Genomic DNA, 18,551 nt, shown 5'->3' on the forward strand with positions numbered 1-18,551 from the left:
TTAGTTAATGGACAATATGGCTAGTTTATTAAGTGATATTGTCCAAAACTATTATGTAAATCTTGTGAAGTATTTTTACTTCATTTAAATCTTTGTCTCAAAGGAATTCATGTGATGTTTGGACCCCTGGTCCCAACTCTCTTATATGACTTACTTGAGATTTAAATCAAATGTAGTGTTATTCAAATAGTATGAGGTGATCCACCTCATTTAAATCATTTTCTTCAATAATGATGATGAATGGTTGACTTGGGTCAACATAGCATTCATGTATTGCTATTGAGAAATTAAATCTTAAGAAGATTTCAATGAGAGGAATTTATTCCCCAAACACCATATGAACTTTACTTGTCACCTATGAATGATAGGAAATCATTTTCCCCAAGTCACCCACCAATACCCTTACTTATTTTATGTGTGTGCTTAGTATAGTTTGTGTGAAGTAATAATGTGTGTAAAATAGCCTTTGAGCTTGTTTGGTGATTATACTTTGTATTCCAATTTAGACGCTAGTACCGGAGACTATCAAGAGGAAGGAGAATTCTACTCTGAAGAAGAAGGAGAAAACCTAGAGAACTACCAAGGCAAGATAATACTCTTGCAAAGTGCAAAGCTCTCCTTGAGCAAGGCACCATGATTCTTACCTTACTTTATACAAGCCTATCTTATGTGTACACCATACAAGTCATACTTGTTGTGTTTTTCAATGATGAACTAAAAGTGGTATAGAGAACAAGACTACTAGATGAGTAGAGATAGCAAAGCAAAGTAGCACCCCTCAAGATTAGTGCTAGTGCTAAAGTACTAAAATTTGACTACATTAGATGGGAGCATGTGAATGGTTGAATTTGAAACCTTGGAATGATGAAGCTTTCCATTGAAGAGTTTGAAGTTGATTTGTGAACAAGAGAGGATGGTGATTTTTTTTTTTTTTGATAAAAACCTGATGTTGGTTTGAATGCGATACCTTTCCAATTCTTGAGTACCCCCACAATACCTGATTATGGGTAGGGCTTAACTGGAAGTTTATAGATTTTAGTATGAGTTCCCTCTAAACACACATCATAGGGGTTATGCCGAGGCTGCCTCCGTTGTTGAGAAAGGATGTGAATTGAGGTGAAATTGTACGGCCAAGCCCTGTGCAGTTCCCAGGTTAACAGTTGGTTTTCACTAGGAGGCCAAGCTCATGGGGAGAGGTGCTCATACTAGGATATGTAAGTGAAAGGTTATGGTTGATGATCCGCGTACTGTGTTACGGTGACTCGGAGTTATTCCGACGGATGAAATCAAATGTTGTGGCACAAGTGTGCAACCTCTGCAGAGTGTAAATCTATTCGAATAGCCGTGTCCACGGTTACGGACGGTTGGAAGGGCCATACAGTTTCCGGTGTCAGATTTTTTTTGAAAGCTTTAGTAAATATGAATGGTGACTTGGTGACTCTTTGGGTTTTGAACCAATGATGTGGGAATGACACTAATGTTCCCACCTAAGTTAGTTAGTACATGATCCAAGCTTGTGAACTAAAATTTGGCTTATGCAAGTTAAATTAGAGCTTAGTTTCTCTTATGGGCATTTTACAATAGTATTAGTTTGCAAGTACTTGAGGTACTTACGGCTTTGTCCCTGGCTATTCAAATGGCCAGAGTACGAGGAGGAACAGAACTATCACGAGGATGACCAGCAGGACGCCTACAACAACTAGGGGTTTCTGACGTCAAATGCTGGCCTGTGGACTAGAGAGTCCCGTTACTATTACGCTTCCGCTATGTATGAACTTGTGTATGTTGTTGATTGAAGGATCAACTATTTGTGTAAGATGAATCATGTGATTCAAGATTGTATGACATTATTGTAATGTCCCAGGTTTAGAGACGATCGAGGGGTAGATTTTAGAATGGGATGTGCATTGCATAGTAAATTCTGGGGAAATTTCGCGCTTTTAAACAAAAACTGCATCGAAGGGGGACAAGTTTCTCTCTCGACACCTTACAGGGTTAGGGTTTCGAGAGTGCGACAAACTTGTAACTCACCTAATTAAATTAGGGTTTTGAGAAGAGAGAAGAGTATTGCATTACAACTTAAGTTGCAGGATTGAATTCAAACACAAGAACTTTTGAATTTCAAATTTAAACATAATATGAATATCTCATAATTCAAAATTGAGGTAATTCATTAAACAAATATGAATAATCAAAGAATATAAACATTGCATTTATTTAGTAAAGCTCATTAAGGAAACTTTGAGCTTTATTAATAATCACACAAGATACATTGTTTTTACAAAATCCAGAATTGAAATATAAAATATTACAACACATTACAAGAATTGAATAAATAGAAAATAGAAAAGGAAAATTACAAAGATATTGTAAATGGCTAAACTAGATAAGAAAATCTTCATGATTTTCTTGGACATCACTTGATTGAACTTCTGGATCATTTCCTTAAACCTGTATAGCAAGACAACAAAGACAAGAAAATAGGGATTATGCCAAGTGGTAAAACCACTTGGTAGGTTAGCAAATATGATCAAATTGAGAGGATAACCCAAACACTGCCGGGGTGTCAAGCCAAAGGACCAAGTCCCAACCTATGAAGCACACAGGCAGCTCACAGGGATAGCTGCATGCCTCACAACACACACAGACCAGGGGAGAGTCACCTAAGTGACATGGTTGTGCTGTCGACCAATGAAGCAGGGAACTGGATGGTATAAAAGCTTTTCCACCAGCAAACCCTAGCTGCTCATCGGCAGAATCTCCAAAGGGTAAGAACTAGCAAGAACAGCTCAAGAACACCAAGAACAGGTGAACAGCCAGAGCTGTCTCACCTATTCCCCATCACCAGAAATCAACCAAGCATCACCAGCCAGTCAGGAGGAGCAGGGCAGGCATAAGATCATCACAGAAGCAAACCCTCTACACCAACAACCTTTCTAGGAGCTGGAGAAAGGTATACACAGATAATCATGAGCAAGCCACAGTTTTGCTCATATCATAAGCACATGCATAAATCACAGCAACAGAAGAGGGTAGAAACCCTGTTTGTCTCATCATCTGGCTACCAAGCCATGTGGTGCAAGCAAAAAGAATGAACAGCCAGAAGGAAATCATCCAGGGAACACTGGATGTGTCAGCACAGTGAGACAACCAGAGAAATCCAACATGGATTTAGTCCTTATCTAGCCACACAGATTCACTTAGCACCCTATAGCTAGCTACACCATCAGAATATAGACATTTATATGTCTACCTTCATTTCAACATCAAATATACTGAAAGCCCATGATAGACTACCAGTAATATTGCTCAACAGCATTCATAAGAGGTAGGAGCAACCTTTACTAGCACACCAAGTAGTGCTAGGGTCACCACAACTACCTAGCCACACAGAAAAGCCACAAGAGAGGCATATCATCACTCCAAGGGAGTTCATGCATCACAGGAGGTGCCAACACATGTTGGTTTCCATCCATATAGTGCATAGGATGCACCCAATCACTACTGCATCTGGTAGATCATGTCGGTTGTCAGGAAAAGGAAGCCAAGCTTCACTGACAAGCATAAATAAATAAAACAACACACACAGAGGCATCCAGAGTATCAAATCCTTTAATCAACCACCAGTATTGCTTTCACAAGCAACAGCAACCACCAGTATTTGGTGTGGAGCTAGATCCTCAAGTAACAACAGCAATGGAAATGAATTCATATAAAGTGATAAGCCAACAGTAAGTCCTGGTGATCATAGGATCATCCAAAGCCACAAATTAACCAACCATTGCATCACAGATAATCAAATATATGAAATATAAATTGTATGCAGAAGCACACTAGCAAGGAATGAAGTCTGTTTAGCCAACAAATATGCTTAATAGAACATTCCTATGAATCACAACTCAATGAGCATCACACAAGCAGTACTGCACTTGCATAATGCAAGGATCATGCATAATAATCAAGTCAAGGCCAAGATTTTTGCACACACGTAATACCTAGTGGCCATAATCATATCCTGAGCAAGCGTAAGGCCATGAACATCAATGGATGCTCATGAGCAATTACAGGAGGGCCACAGCAGGGACACAAAGATGAACAAGTAGTTAGGAAGCACAAAAGCATGCACCGATAATCAAGTAGAGCAAGACAAGCTAGAACACAGAGATAGCAGTAGCACATAGCAAAGCATACGCATGTGGCGTAGCAACTAGCACAACAAGGTAGAGGCCAAGGCAACCGAGAGGAAGAAGAGGAGGTAGAGAAGACAGGAGAGAAGGAGGCACACACACTGAGCAGAGCACCGCAGCGTGCCCATGGCGGCACGGCGGCACGAGTCTAACACAAGAGCCGCCAGCCGCAGCCAGCCGGCGTCGCCGCGGCGCAAACGCCCAGCACCACCACGGCGAGGCACACGGCCACGTCGCGGCGCGGCGTCTGGATCATCGACGGGCGATGAATCGCCTGGAATCGCCACGGCCGTGTCGCAGATGCGTTGGGGGCGAAGCGAGCAAGCAGCGCAGCACGAATCGCCGCGGTGGATCTGAATCGCCGTCGAATGGCGGTTCAGATGCGCCACACCTCGCCGGCGGCAACGGCTGGAGATGGCTGGAATAAATCGAAGAAGACGGCGGCGACATGCGTCGCCAGAGCTCAGGGATTAGGGTTCGCGGGGGAGAGAGAAGGGAAGTGAGGACGACCGAGTGGGCCGGACCAGGCCAACTGGGTTGAGCCCAACCCACTCGGGTTCACCCTGACAGATGGGCCCGAGGGCAATTTGGGCATTTCCAAAATACCATTTAAGTAAGAATTTCAAAGAATTTCATAAAATAGAATATAGCTCTAAAAAAATAATTAAAAATATGAAAATCAATCAGCATAAAATTATCTATCCAAATAAAATATCAAAGAGGATTTTTGAAGATAATTATGAATAAGTCTTATTTGTTGATTTAAATAATAATTCAAATCACACATATTATTTTCAATAAAGAAAATAAGTCCATTAATGTAATTGGACTATAAAAACACCTTGACAATATTTCAAGGTTGTATTTACCCTAAATAGAGAATCTCCAAATTATTCTTAGTATTAACCTCTTACATGAAATAATAAAACATCGGAAGGGGGGAACAAACCCTAAAAATGGAATCATGCATAAAATTGCTTCTTTAACCATTGCCCTTATCGGACAATGATGCTATTTTTCAGAACAAGAGGACAAGGGTCAGTCCATACCTTCCAACTGCAAAACTTTGCAGTGTTCAGGCAAGTTCATCACTTGCTCATGTCATTTGAGTATTTTTATCAAATTACTTGCAAAGTATTATGGTTATCACTATTGCACAAAAATCAAACCCACTACTTTCATAACTATGAATATGACTATGTGGTGGGCAATGGAACCATGGATTGTGTTGATATGGTGGAGGTTCCATTGCACGGGCTTATATCCATCTAGGATTAAACAACAAATGTCGCCAGTGATTCTTGTGCCGTAATATCCGTGTTAACCATAAGATCCGGAGTGGGACGGAGTAGTCAAAAGTGTTTCCACCTCTCGTTCATCAACGGATGCGCTTTACCGTAGACACTTGTATCTGTCAGGGCAAGCGGTGGGCTGGGGAAGCCTAAAGTCCCCACGGCATAGTCCGTAGACACTTGTCGCTCGAAGTGCAAGCGGTGGACTGGGGAAGCCTAAAGTCCCCACGGTATTGCGGTCTATGATGGGTTGCAGCTACCGGCGAAGGAGTTTGGTTAACGAGTCCCAAACTGTTGTCGTGGTCGGGGTCCATCCTTAAGTGGTATAAGAGGACCGACGAGGACCCAGGGTCGGGGTATGCAACAAAGGGTGGGTGTTCGAGGTAGCGGAGGAACATGATTGGCTAGACCTTTTACCGGGCCTCACACCTAAGGAAGTGTGGACGGGAAAGCTGCCCGGTTGGCACCAAGGTTAAGATCTCTTATGGGTAAAGCAACACACCTCTGCAGAGTGTAACAAACTGTGACCTGTCACTCCCTGTTCCGGGATTGAGGAACTGCGAACGCGGCCGGAAAGGAGCTCCATGAAGTTCTAGTAAACCGGTGAAGGCTGACGGACATAGCTCTTTGAAATAAAAGCAATCTCTTGGAGAAATGTTTATCAAAACTTGCATGGGTATTAGACTTTCTGGTCTAATATCGTAGCTAGTGCATTAAACACCTCTTATCTATAATGAACTTGTTGAGTACGCTCGTACTCATACCACTCTTAAACCCCATGCTTAGATTGTCTGAACCGTCTGGAGGAGGAGGACTGCGACAGCAATGATGGAGCCGAGATCATCGGCTACGAGGAACCAGACCTCTCAGGAGGTGTTGAAGGTGTAGACTACATCATAGTCTACGGATCCGGGGAGGCTGCCGGAGGAGAACAAGCCTAAGGATATCAGGAGGAGTAGTAGTAGCCGAGCAGCACAAACTCTTACTACAGAGCTGCTCGATTAAATAAATGTTTAGTATTATGAGACAATGGTATTGTAAGTTAAGTTGGGTTCGCCTCGAACCCAGGAGTTATCCTCTTAGGACCCAAGAGGAGCTCCGAGACGACTTGTGTATGATGATTGTAATAATATGTGAATGAGTTATGGACCTTGCTATGTTCTGTTGTACTACTCTGAGGGATGTAATATTTGCGGAATGGTACTTCGCGAATGTTATATCAACGACTGGCATACTACAACATGCAGTGGTATGCAGGGTCACCACAGTTGGTATCAGAGCAAAAGCTTTGACCTTAGGTTGGAACCTAGTAAATGGGACTAAAAGTTAGGAGTCAAATAGGATTAGTAAAGAATTCTCTAAAAATATGGTGTATATTCAATTGAGAATACAACAACCATATCTTTTAGTGCGATAATTCTTTATTATCTCTATTATGATGCATTATTACTAATCTTATAATCTTTCTATTTCTACAGCCAACATGGCAAGTTCACGACCGGGAAGAAACGTGAAAGTTATGGATTCCACACTGAACGAGTACAAAGGAGGACTTGCTGATATCCTACGAGCCATGTTGCTGGAATTTGGGTGTGATCCCGCATTCCAAAGAAAGAAGTACATGTTCTATGATGGACCGGTGTTAGCCAAGTGCAGAGTAGGACTGCGACTTCCCGAATCTTTGGGAATGAGCGTAGTCATGCCAGCTGGAGAAGCGAGGACAACCAATACAGCTTACCATATAGCTGTTATGAGAGCCATAACCGACATACGGGAACATAAGACAAATGAGCTTATGGATTCCGAGTTTTCCCATATTCCCCATAATCAGGAGGAAGAAGATCCCTTGCTCAACCACTACAAATACGCCAAACGCAAACCCATAGCAGCGGCAAAATATATGGATAATAGCCGTAACTTCATATCATTACTCTTTCAGCTGAATCATCATCTGATAGGAGCTATTGATACGATGCTAGAAGAATTTACCGAACCCAAGGAGGAGAGTAGGGGGAAAGAACCTATGGAGAATGTAGTGCACACACCAGTTTATTCAGCTGGTGACTACATCAGTTTTGATCCACTTACACGTGAACCTACACCTGCTACACCTGGGAACTACCTGAATAGTTCCTATGGGGGATACGAAGGCGGAGCGGAATCTGGAAACAATCAGCGTTCCGAGACTCCGATCGAGAATTCTAGGGGTTGGCGTTGGGGTAATGATACTGGAACCCATAGTACTACTGAGTACTATGATGGAGAGATGAACGATGATGCAACAACCCAGAACCAGAGCTATCCTAGTAATGAAGGAGTGGATGGAGGATATCCGACACAGGTTGAGTCGGGTATGGGTTTTGGTAACCCTTATGGTGGGGCTACAGGAGAGTACACCCGATGGGTGGACTATGATGCACTCAACGATCAGTTTGTGAATACTGATTTCTCCTTAGGGTCATCATCGGATTCGGACTACAAGCCAACGGGGAGACCTTATGTTCCAGGGTCTATCAGGAGGACGACACGTTCGACCGGATGGAAGCCTGGAATGTATCGGGAGTGAAGACCGATTAGAAGTCCACCAAGGGAGGCGTGGCTATAATAAACAAGTACCACGTGTATTATAGTTTGTAATATTTGTATAATTTGTACATATACTTTAATAAGTGAGTTTGCATACTCACATCGACTTGAGTATTGTAATAAGACCACTTATGTATGTATATACAAGGTATATGTTTTGTATGATTTGGTTTTGCTTCTTGATTTCCATTGCGTGATTAGTTATGTGCACAATGTTGAGCTCAGAAAACTTGCGCATGGAGTAATTATGAGTATCATCTTGTGTTGCAGAACTAGGGGGATTATGTCGGGAACGATAGTAGTAACCCATGCCAAACAAAAACAAGTCATAATGATCAATAAGTGCGCGTTTGACGCGGACCTGTTCATTTTACCGATGAAGGACATTGATGTCATTCTTGGTATGAACTGGTTAGAAGCTAATGGAGCATTGATCGACTGTGTAAACAAGACGGTGTCACTAAAAAGTCCCGATGGAAGTAGAATGATCTACCAAGGCGACAAACATACACAGATTGAAGTGGAGCTGCAGCTGAATAGCATGAAAGAGGTGAAGTTAGAAGATATACCTGTAGTAAATGAATTCCAGGATGTGTTTCCTGCGGAATTACCTGGTATGCCACCAGATAGGGAGATAGAATTCACTATCGACCTAATCCCAGGAACAGCTCCGATTGCTAAAGCACCATATAAAATGGGGCCTAAGGAACTGAAGGAACTTAAGGAGCAATTGGATGACTTGGAACAAAAGGGATTCATTCAGGAGAGTGTTTCACCATGGGGATCACCTGTGATCTTCGTGGATAAAAGGGATGGAGGAAGAAGGATGTGCGGAGACTACAGAAATCTGAACAACGTCACAATCAAGAACAAGTATCCACTTCCAAGAATACAAGATCTATTTGATCAGGTTAGAGGAGCGGGAGTCTTTTCCAAGATTGATCTGAGATCGGGTTATCACCAGATAAAGATCAAGAAGGAGGACGTTCCGAAAACTGCCTTTGTCTCAAGGTATGGACACCATGAATACCTTGTAGTACCTTTTGGATTAACCAATGCCCCAGCAATATTCATGAATCTCATGAATAAGATCTTCATGCCATATCTTGACAAGTTTGTCATCGTATTCATCGATGATATCTTGATATATTCCAAGAACAAGGCGGAACATGCCGAACATTTGAGGTTAGTGTTGCAAACACTAAGGGAACACCAACTTTATGCCAAACTCAGTAAGTGTGAATTTTGGCTAGGTCAAGTGGAATTTCTTGGTCATGTCATTAGTAAAGATGGAATCGCTGTCAACCCGAGCAAGGTAGCAGCAGTTTTAGAATGGGAAGCACCCAAGACTGTCAAGGAGATCCGAGGATTCCTTGGAATGGCAGGCTACTATCGGAGATTCATTGAAGGATTCTCAAAGATAGCAGGACCTATGACAAAGTTGCTAAGGAAGAACACACCATTCGTGTGGTCAGAGGAGTGTGAGAGGAGTTTTCAAACTCTGAAGGATAAACTCACCACGGCACCGGTGTTAGCAGTTCCTGAAGTCGGCAAGGACTACACCGTGTACTGTGACGCATCCAAACATGGATTGGGTTGCGTACTCATGCAAGATCGGAAAGTGATATCTTATGGATCGAGGCAACTCAGACCTCATGAAGTGAACTATCCAACACATGACTTAGAATTAGCAGCGGTCGTATTTGCACTTAAAACATGGAGACATTTTCTCTATGGAGCTAAGTGTGAGCTTTATACAGACCATAAAAGCCTCAAATATTTCTTCACTCAGAAGGAACTCAACATGAGGCAGAAAAGATGGCTAGAATTGATCAAGGATTATGACCTGACAATCAATTACACACCAGGGAAGGCTAATGTAGTAGCAGATGCCCTGAGTAGGAAGAGTACCGGAGGAGTGGAACAAGAAATATCACCGGAGTTGAGAAAGGAAATAAGTCAAGCCCAAATACAACTTTGGGAGAAGGAAGCCCATGAAGGATTATCGGCATTACAAGTAGCCGATGAGTTGAATGTCAATCTGAAGAATGAGATAATGATGGGTCAGCTGGACGATCCATTCATTGTAGAAGAGATGAGGAGAATAGATGAGGGAAGACCATCAGAATTTCACCGTGGAGAATCTGGATCTTTGTGGTTCCAAAAGAGGATTTGTGTTCCGGATATTGCTGAAATCAAGGAAGTAATACTCCGGGAAGCTCATCAAACACCATATTCAATACATCCGGGAAGTACAAAGATGTACATGGACTTAAAGGAACTATTCTGGTGGAATAACATGAAGAGGGAGATAGCGCAATATGTGGCAGAATGCCATACCTGCCAGCGAGTGAAAGCAGAACACCAGAGTCCGGCAGGGAAGTTACAACCTTTACCTATTCCAGAGTGGAAATGGGAGGAGATAGGGATGGATTTCATCACCGGACTACCCATGACTAATAAAAAGAAGGACATGATATGGGTAATCGTGGACCGGTTGACGAAAAGTGCACACTTCTTAGCGGTAAACCAGCAGGATAAAGGAGAGAAACTTATCGATCTTTACATCAAAGAGATCGTAAGTAAGCATGGAGTGCCAAAGAAGATCGTATCGGATCGAGGATCCGTGTTCACATCAGCATTCTGGAAGCAACTTCACGAAGCTTTAGGATCCAAGTTGGATTATAGTACCGCGTATCACCCACAAACAGGCGGACAAACCGAGAGAACCAATCAGATCTTAGAAGATATGCTCAGGGCTTGTGCCCTAGACTTCGGAGGATCATGGGAGGAGCATCTACCTTTAGCAGAGTTTTCATACAACAATAGTTACCAAAGCAGCATCAAGATGGCACCATTTGAAGCTCTGTATGGGAGGAAGTGTAGATCACCAATATGTTGGTATGAAGCCGGAGCAAGCAAAGAGTTCAACCCTGATTATGTCAAGGAAAAACAACAAATCATTGACATTATCAGAGACAGGCTCAAGATAGCCCAGAGTCGGCAAAAGAGTTATGCCGATCAGAAGAGAAGGACATGGGAGCCACAAGTTGGAGACATGGTTTATCTTAAGGTAAGCCCGATGAAAGGACATCAGAGATTTGGAGTTAAAGGAAAACTCAGTCCTAGATATATAGGACCTTTCAAAATACTGAGTCAGAACCGAGGTTTAGCCTTTGAATTGGATTTACCCGGAAGACTAGATCAAGTTCACAATGTATTCCATGTTTCACAACTTCGGAAATGTTTGAAGACCCCAGATGAACCAATATCACATGACGAGCTCGAGTTACAACCAGACTTGACATATATCGAGAAGCCAGCCAAGATTCTCGAGGAGAGCTGGAAACAACTCAGAAACAAGGCGATTAAGTATTGCAAGATACAATGGAAGCATCATCCCGAGAGGGAAGCCACCTGGGAAAAAGAGGAAGACCTAAGGAAAACATACCCCGAGCTGTTCAGGTATTACAACCACAACTTCGGGACGAAGTTTTCTTTAAGGGGGAAAGGCTGTAATGTCCCAGGTTTAGAGACGATCGAGGGGTAGATTTTAGAATGGGATGTGCATTGCATAGTAAATTCTGGGGAAATTTCGCGCTTTTAAACAAAAACTGCATCGAAGGGGGACAAGTTTCTCTCTCGACACCTTACAGGGTTAGGGTTTCGAGAGTGCGACAAACTTGTAACTCACCTAATTAAATTAGGGTTTTGAGAAGAGAGAAGAGTATTGCATTACAACTTAAGTTGCAGGATTGAATTCAAACACAAGAACTTTTGAATTTCAAATTTAAACATAATATGAATATCTCATAATTCAAAATTGAGGTAATTCATTAAACAAATATGAATAATCAAAGAATATAAACATTGCATTTATTTAGTAAACCTCATTAAGGAAACTTTGAGCTTTATTAATAATCACACAAGATACATTGTTTTTACAAAATCCAGAATTGAAATATAAAATATTACAACACATTACAAGAATTGAATAAATAGAAAATAGAAAAGGAAAATTACAAAGATATTGTAAATGGCTAAACTAGATAAGAAAATCTTCATGATTTTCTTGGACATCACTTGATTGAACTTCTTGATCATTTCCTTAAACCTGTATAGCAAGACAACAAAGACAAGAAAATAGGGATTATGCCAAGTGGTAAAACCACTTGGCAGGTTAGCAAATATGATCAAATTGAGAGGATAACCCAAACACTGCCGGGGTGTCAAGCCAAAGGACCAAGTCCCAACCTATGAAGCACACAGGCAGCTCACAGGGATAGCTGCATGCCTCACAACACACACAGACCAGGGGAGAGTCACCTAAGTGACATGGTTGTGCTGTCGACCAATGAAGCAGGGAACTGGATGGTATAAAAGCTTTTCCACCAGCAAACCCTAGCTGCTCATCGGCAGAATCTCCAAAGGGTAAGAACTAGCAAGAACAGCTCAAGAACACCAAGAACAGGTGAACAGCCAGAGCTGTCTCACCTATTCCCCATCACCAGAAATCAACCAAGCATCACCAACACCAGAGGAGCAAAGGCATAAGATCATCACAGAAGCAAACCCTCTACACCAACAACCTTTCTAGGAGCTGGAGAAAGGTATACACAGATAATCATGAGCAAGCCACAGTTTTGCTCATATCATAAGCACATGCATAAATCACAGCAACAGAAGAGGGTAGAAACCCTGTTTGTCTCATCATCTGGCTACCAAGCCATGTGGTGCAAGCAAAAAGAATGAACAGCCAGAAGGAAATCATCCAGGGAACACTGGATGTGTCAGCACAGTGAGACAACCAGAGAAATCCAACATGGATTTAGTCCTTATCTAGCCACACAGATTCACTTAGCACCCTATAGCTAGCTACACCATCAGAATATAGACATTTATATGTCTACCTTCATTTCAACATCAAATATACTGAAAGCCCATGATAGACTACCAGTAATATTGCTCAACAGCATTCATAAGAGGTAGGAGCAACCTTTACTAGCACACCAAGTAGTGCTAGGGTCACCACAACTACCTAGCCACACAGAAAAGCCACAAGAGAGGCATATCATCACTCCAAGGGAGTTCATGCATCACAGGAGGTGCCAACACATGTTGGTTTCCATCCATATAGTGCATAGGATGCACCCAATCACTACTGCATCTGGTAGATCATGTCGGTTGTCAGGAAAAGGAAGCCAAGCTTCACTGACAAGCATAAATAAATAAAACAACACACACAGAGGCATCCAGAGTATCAAATCCTTTAATCAACCACCAGTATTGCTTTCACAAGCAACAGCAACCACCAGTATTTGGTGTGGAGCTAGATCCTCAAGTAACAACAGCAATGGAAATGAATTCATATAAAGTGATAAGCCAACAGTAAGTCCTGGTGATCATAGGATCATCCAAAGCCACAAATTAACCAACCATTGCATCACAGATAATCAAATATATGAAATATAAATTGTATGCAGAAGCACACTAGCAAGGAATGAAGCTGTCTAGCCAACAGTCATGCTTAATAGAACATTCCTATGAATCACAACTCAATGAGCATCACACAGTGGTACTGGCACTTGCATAATGCAAGGATCATGCATAATAATCAAGTCAAGGCCAAGATTTTTGCACACACAGAATACCTAGTGGCCATAATCATATCTGGAGCAAGCCAGAAGGCCATGAACATCAATGGATGCTCATGAGCAATTACAGGAGGGCCACAGCAGGGACACAGCATGAACAGAAGTAGTTAGGAAGCACAAAAGCATGCACTGATAATCAAGTAGAGCAGCACAAGCTAGAACACAGACATAGCAGTAGCACATAGCAGCATACGCATGTAGGCAGTAGCAACTAGCACAACAAGGTAGAGGCCAAGGCAACCAGAGGAAGAAGAGGAGGTAGAGAAGACAGGAGAGAAGGAGGCACACACACCTGGAGCAGAGCACCGCAGCGTGCCCATGGCGGCACGGCGGCACGAGTCTAACACGGCAGCGCCAGGCCGCAGCCAGGCCGGGCGTCGCCGGGCGCAAACGCCCCAGCACCACCACGGCGAGGCACACGGCCACGTCGCGGCGCGGCGTCTGGATCATCGACGGGCGATGAATCGCCTGGAATCGCCACGGCCGTGTCGCAGATGCGTTGGGGGCGAAGCGAGCAAGCAGCGCAGCACGAATCGCCGCGGTGGATCTGAATCGCCGTCGAATGGCGGTTCAGATGCGCCACACCTCGCCGGCGGCAACGGCCGGAGATGGCTGGAATAAATCGAAGAAGACGGCGGCGACATGCGTCGCCAGAGCTCAGGGATTAGGGTTCGCGGGGGAGAGAGAAGGGAAGTGAGGACGACCGAGTGGGCCGGACCAGGCCAACTGGGTTGAGCCCAACCCACTCGGGTTCACCCTGACAGATGGGCCCGAGGGCAATTTGGGCATTTCCAAAATACCATTTAAGTAAGAATTTCAAAGAATTTCATAAAATAGAATATAGCTCTAAAAAAATAATTAAAAATATGAAAATCAATCAGCATAAAATTCTCTATCCAAATAAAATATCAAAGAGGATTTTTGAAGATAATTATGAATAAGTCTTATTTGTTGATTTAAATAATAATTCAAATCACACATATTATTTTCAATAAAGAAAATAAGTCCATTAATGTAATTGGACTATAAAAACACCTTGACAATATTTCAAGGTTGTATTTACCCTAAATAGATAATCTCCAAATTATTCTTAGTATTAACCTCTTACATGAAATAATAAAACATCGGAAGGGGGGAACAAACCCTAAAAATGGAATCATGCATAAAATTGCTTCTTTAACCATTGCCCTTATCGGACAATGATGCTATTTTTCAGAACAAGAGGACAAGGGTCAGTCCATACCTTCCAACTGCAAAACTTTGCAGTGTTCAGGCAAGTTCATCACTTGCTCATGTCATTTGAGTATTTTTATCAAATTACTTGCAAAGTATTATGGTTATCACTATTGCACAAAAATCAAACCCACTACTTTCATAACTATGAATATGACTATGTGGTGGGCAATGGAACCATGGATTGTGTTGATATGGTGGAGGTTCCATTGCACGGGCTTATATCCATCTAGGATTAAACAACAAATGTCGCCAGTGATTCTTGTGCCGTAATATCCGTGTTAACCATAAGATCCGGAGTGGGACGGAGTAGTCAAAAGTGTTTCCACCTCTCGTTCATCAACGGATGCGCTTTACCGTAGACACTTGTATCTATCAGGGCAAGCGGTGGGCTGGGGAAGCCTAAAGTCCCCACGGCATAGTCCGTAGACACTTGTCGCTCGAAGTGCAAGCGGTGGACTGGGGAAGCCTAAAGTCCCCACGGTATTGCGGTCTATGATGGGTTGCAGCTACCGGCGAAGGAGTTTGGTTAACGAGTCCCAAACTGTTGTCGTGGTCGGGGTCCATCCTTAAGTGGTATAAGAGGACCGACGAGGACCCAGGGTCGAGGTATGCAACAAAGGGTGGGTGTTCGAGGTAGCGGAGGAACATGATTGGCTAGACCTTTTACCGGGCCTCACACCTAAGGAAGTGTGGACGGGAAAGCTGCCCGGTTGGCACCAAGGTTAAGATCTCTTATGGGTAAAGCAACACACCTCTGCAGAGTGTAACAAACTGTGACCTGTCACTCCCTGTTCCGGGATTGAGGAACTGCGAACGCGGCCGGAAAGGAGCTCCATGAAGTTCTAGTAAACCGGTGAAGGCTGACGGACATAGCTCTTTGAAATAAAAGCAATCTCTTGGAGAAATGTTTATCAAAACTTGCATGGGTATTAGACTTTCTGGTCTAATATCGTAGCTAGTGCATTAAACACCTCTTATCTATAATGAACTTGTTGAGTACGCTCGTACTCATACCACTCTTAAACCCCATGCTTAGATTGTCTGAACCGTCTGGAGGAGGAGGACTGCGACAGCAATGATGGAGCCGAGATCATCGGCTACGAGGAACCAGACCTCTCAGGAGGTGTTGAAGGTGTAGACTACATCATAGTCTACGGATCCGGGGAGGCTGCCGGAGGAGAACAAGCCTAAGGATATCAGGAGGAGTAGTAGTAGCCGAGCAGCACAAACTCTTACTACAGAGCTGCTCGATTAAATAAATGTTTAGTATTATGAGACAATGGTATTGTAAGTTAAGTTGGGTTCGCCTCGAACCCAGGAGTTATCCTCTTAGGACCCAAGAGGAGCTCCGAGACGACTTGTGTATGATGATTGTAATAATATGTGAATGAGTTATGGACCTTGCTATGTTCTGTTGTACTACTCTGAGGGATGTAATATTTGCGGAATGGTACTTCGCGAATGTTATATCAACGACTGGCATACTACAACATGCAGTGGTATGCAGGGTCACCACAATTATGGCTTGTAATAAATAATGACTGTGATATTCAACTATTATGCCTCGCAACAACATTATCCTGGGATTGCGATGAATGACATAATAGGCATCTGGACTTAAAAATCCGTGTGTTGACAAGTTGGTATCAGAGCCATTATTTGACCTTAGAAGACCCTAGTTAGAATGGACGTTCATGAAAACTTAATTTTGAAATGAAGTGTATATTTATGAAAATTTATTAGCATTCTTGCCTTTGAGACTATTTCGAAATTTGATGAATAAGGTGCTCTTCTTAATTAAATTCTACTTAAAATTTTGCCACACTGGTTCACTCTCTAACTTACTCAACCTTTTCGCTTTCCGATGGAGCCCAATGAACCCATCAACGCGAAGTTCTATCAGCTTGGGAACGGTGGGAGCCTCGTTTTCGAGCATGACCTCACCGCCGTCGCAGCTTTCCTTGGGCGACTTCACCCAGAGTTTCACGGAATTCAGGTGAACGATCAGCCCGGTGGAGAACTCCAGTGGATCATCACTGCAGATCTGCGAGGCACGATGGAGTCCCCCAACCAGGAGAGGATTCTGTTTTCGTTCCGTGAGAGCAACTGGCTCGACGGACTGGCGAGAGCTCTTCAGGAGGCACTGGCACGCCTCTGCGGACAAAATGTGGTACGCCTGCTTGCGTCCCGCTTCGCTCACCTGGTGAGGCGTGATGCCTCAGGAGCACCCATGACTCTGCAGTCGCACCCAGAGCTGCGACATCACGCCGAGCACCTAGACTTTATGCTGTATCATACACAGCAGGATCTAGACAACGCTCGGGTGTACGCGAACCAGACGCACATCGCCCTGGCCACCCATGGCGAGGCTATTAAGATGCTGTCCAGGGACCGCAACAAGCTTCGCCTAAGGTGCGCGAAGAAGGATGCCACCATCACACGCCTTCGCGCTCAGATAGCGTCACTTGAGGCCACGGTGAAGGCTCAGGAGGAGCAGATCCAGGAAATGGAAGAAGACGAAGCCGGTATCGATATTCAGGGAGGAGGAGCCTTTCTGAGTGACGATGACGACTTCGAGGAGGACGAGTTCACTGAGGAGGAGGACTACGCTTTTCTGGAGCCGGGACCTGATGACGTCGTTCCTATCGACGTTGAGGACGAGGGTAGCTGCACTTGAGCACTGATGTAGGCATGAGTTGTATCCCGACCTTTGTATCGTAGCATGTGAAATGGTTCTTAAAACCATGGGAGTGTTGAAATGTTAGTTTGTAAGGTGTTATGTGGTATGAATGAATGAATGTTTGTGTGTGTCATCCAAAGCATTCAAGTTTTTACAAGTTTTTGAACTTACTCAAAATGAACCATAGATTTTCCCTCTTATCTTATGAATATTCAGATGGCCCCTCCCAATCGCAACAACAACGATGCTATGATGCAACTGCTGCGAACTCTGCTGGCCGACCGGGAGACTGAAAGAGCTGAACGTCAAGCCAACATCACCGCACTGCAAAACCTCGCAAACCAAGGCCATGGAAACCATGATCATCCCGGATCCAAGCTCAAGAACTTTCAGAATACCAACCCTCCGGTGTTCAGCAAGACGGAGGAACCCCTCGATGCCGATGACTGGCTTCAGACAATGGAGAACAACTTGGAGGTAGCTGGAGTGGAAGCCAACGAGATGGTCCTGTTTGCAACCCATTACCTCGCTGGACCCGCCCGAGCCTGGTGGATTAGCACACGTGCCATGAATGGAGGTCAGTTCATGACTTGGGCAGATTTCAAGCTCAAGTTCAGCAAGTACCACGTACCCCCGGGTCTTATCAAGAAGATGAGGGATGAGTTCCGTGAACTGAAGCAAGGTCGCATGACGGTGGTAGAATACCGCGACAGGTTCCTTACCCTGTCAAGGTACGCCCCCGATGAGACTGACACCACTGAGAAGAGGCAGGAGAGATTCCTGAACGGACTGCATGATGAGATGCAGACTGTTCTCGTCAACATTCCCTTCACCGACCTCGAAGCCCTTGTTGACTCCGCCATCCAGATGGAGGGCAAGCTGAATCAGGCCAACGAGAACCGTAAACGTCGCATGA

This window comes from Lolium perenne, chromosome 7 (genome assembly GCF_019359855.2).
Source record: "Lolium perenne isolate Kyuss_39 chromosome 7, Kyuss_2.0, whole genome shotgun sequence".
NCBI lineage: Eukaryota > Viridiplantae > Streptophyta > Magnoliopsida > Poales > Poaceae > Lolium > Lolium perenne.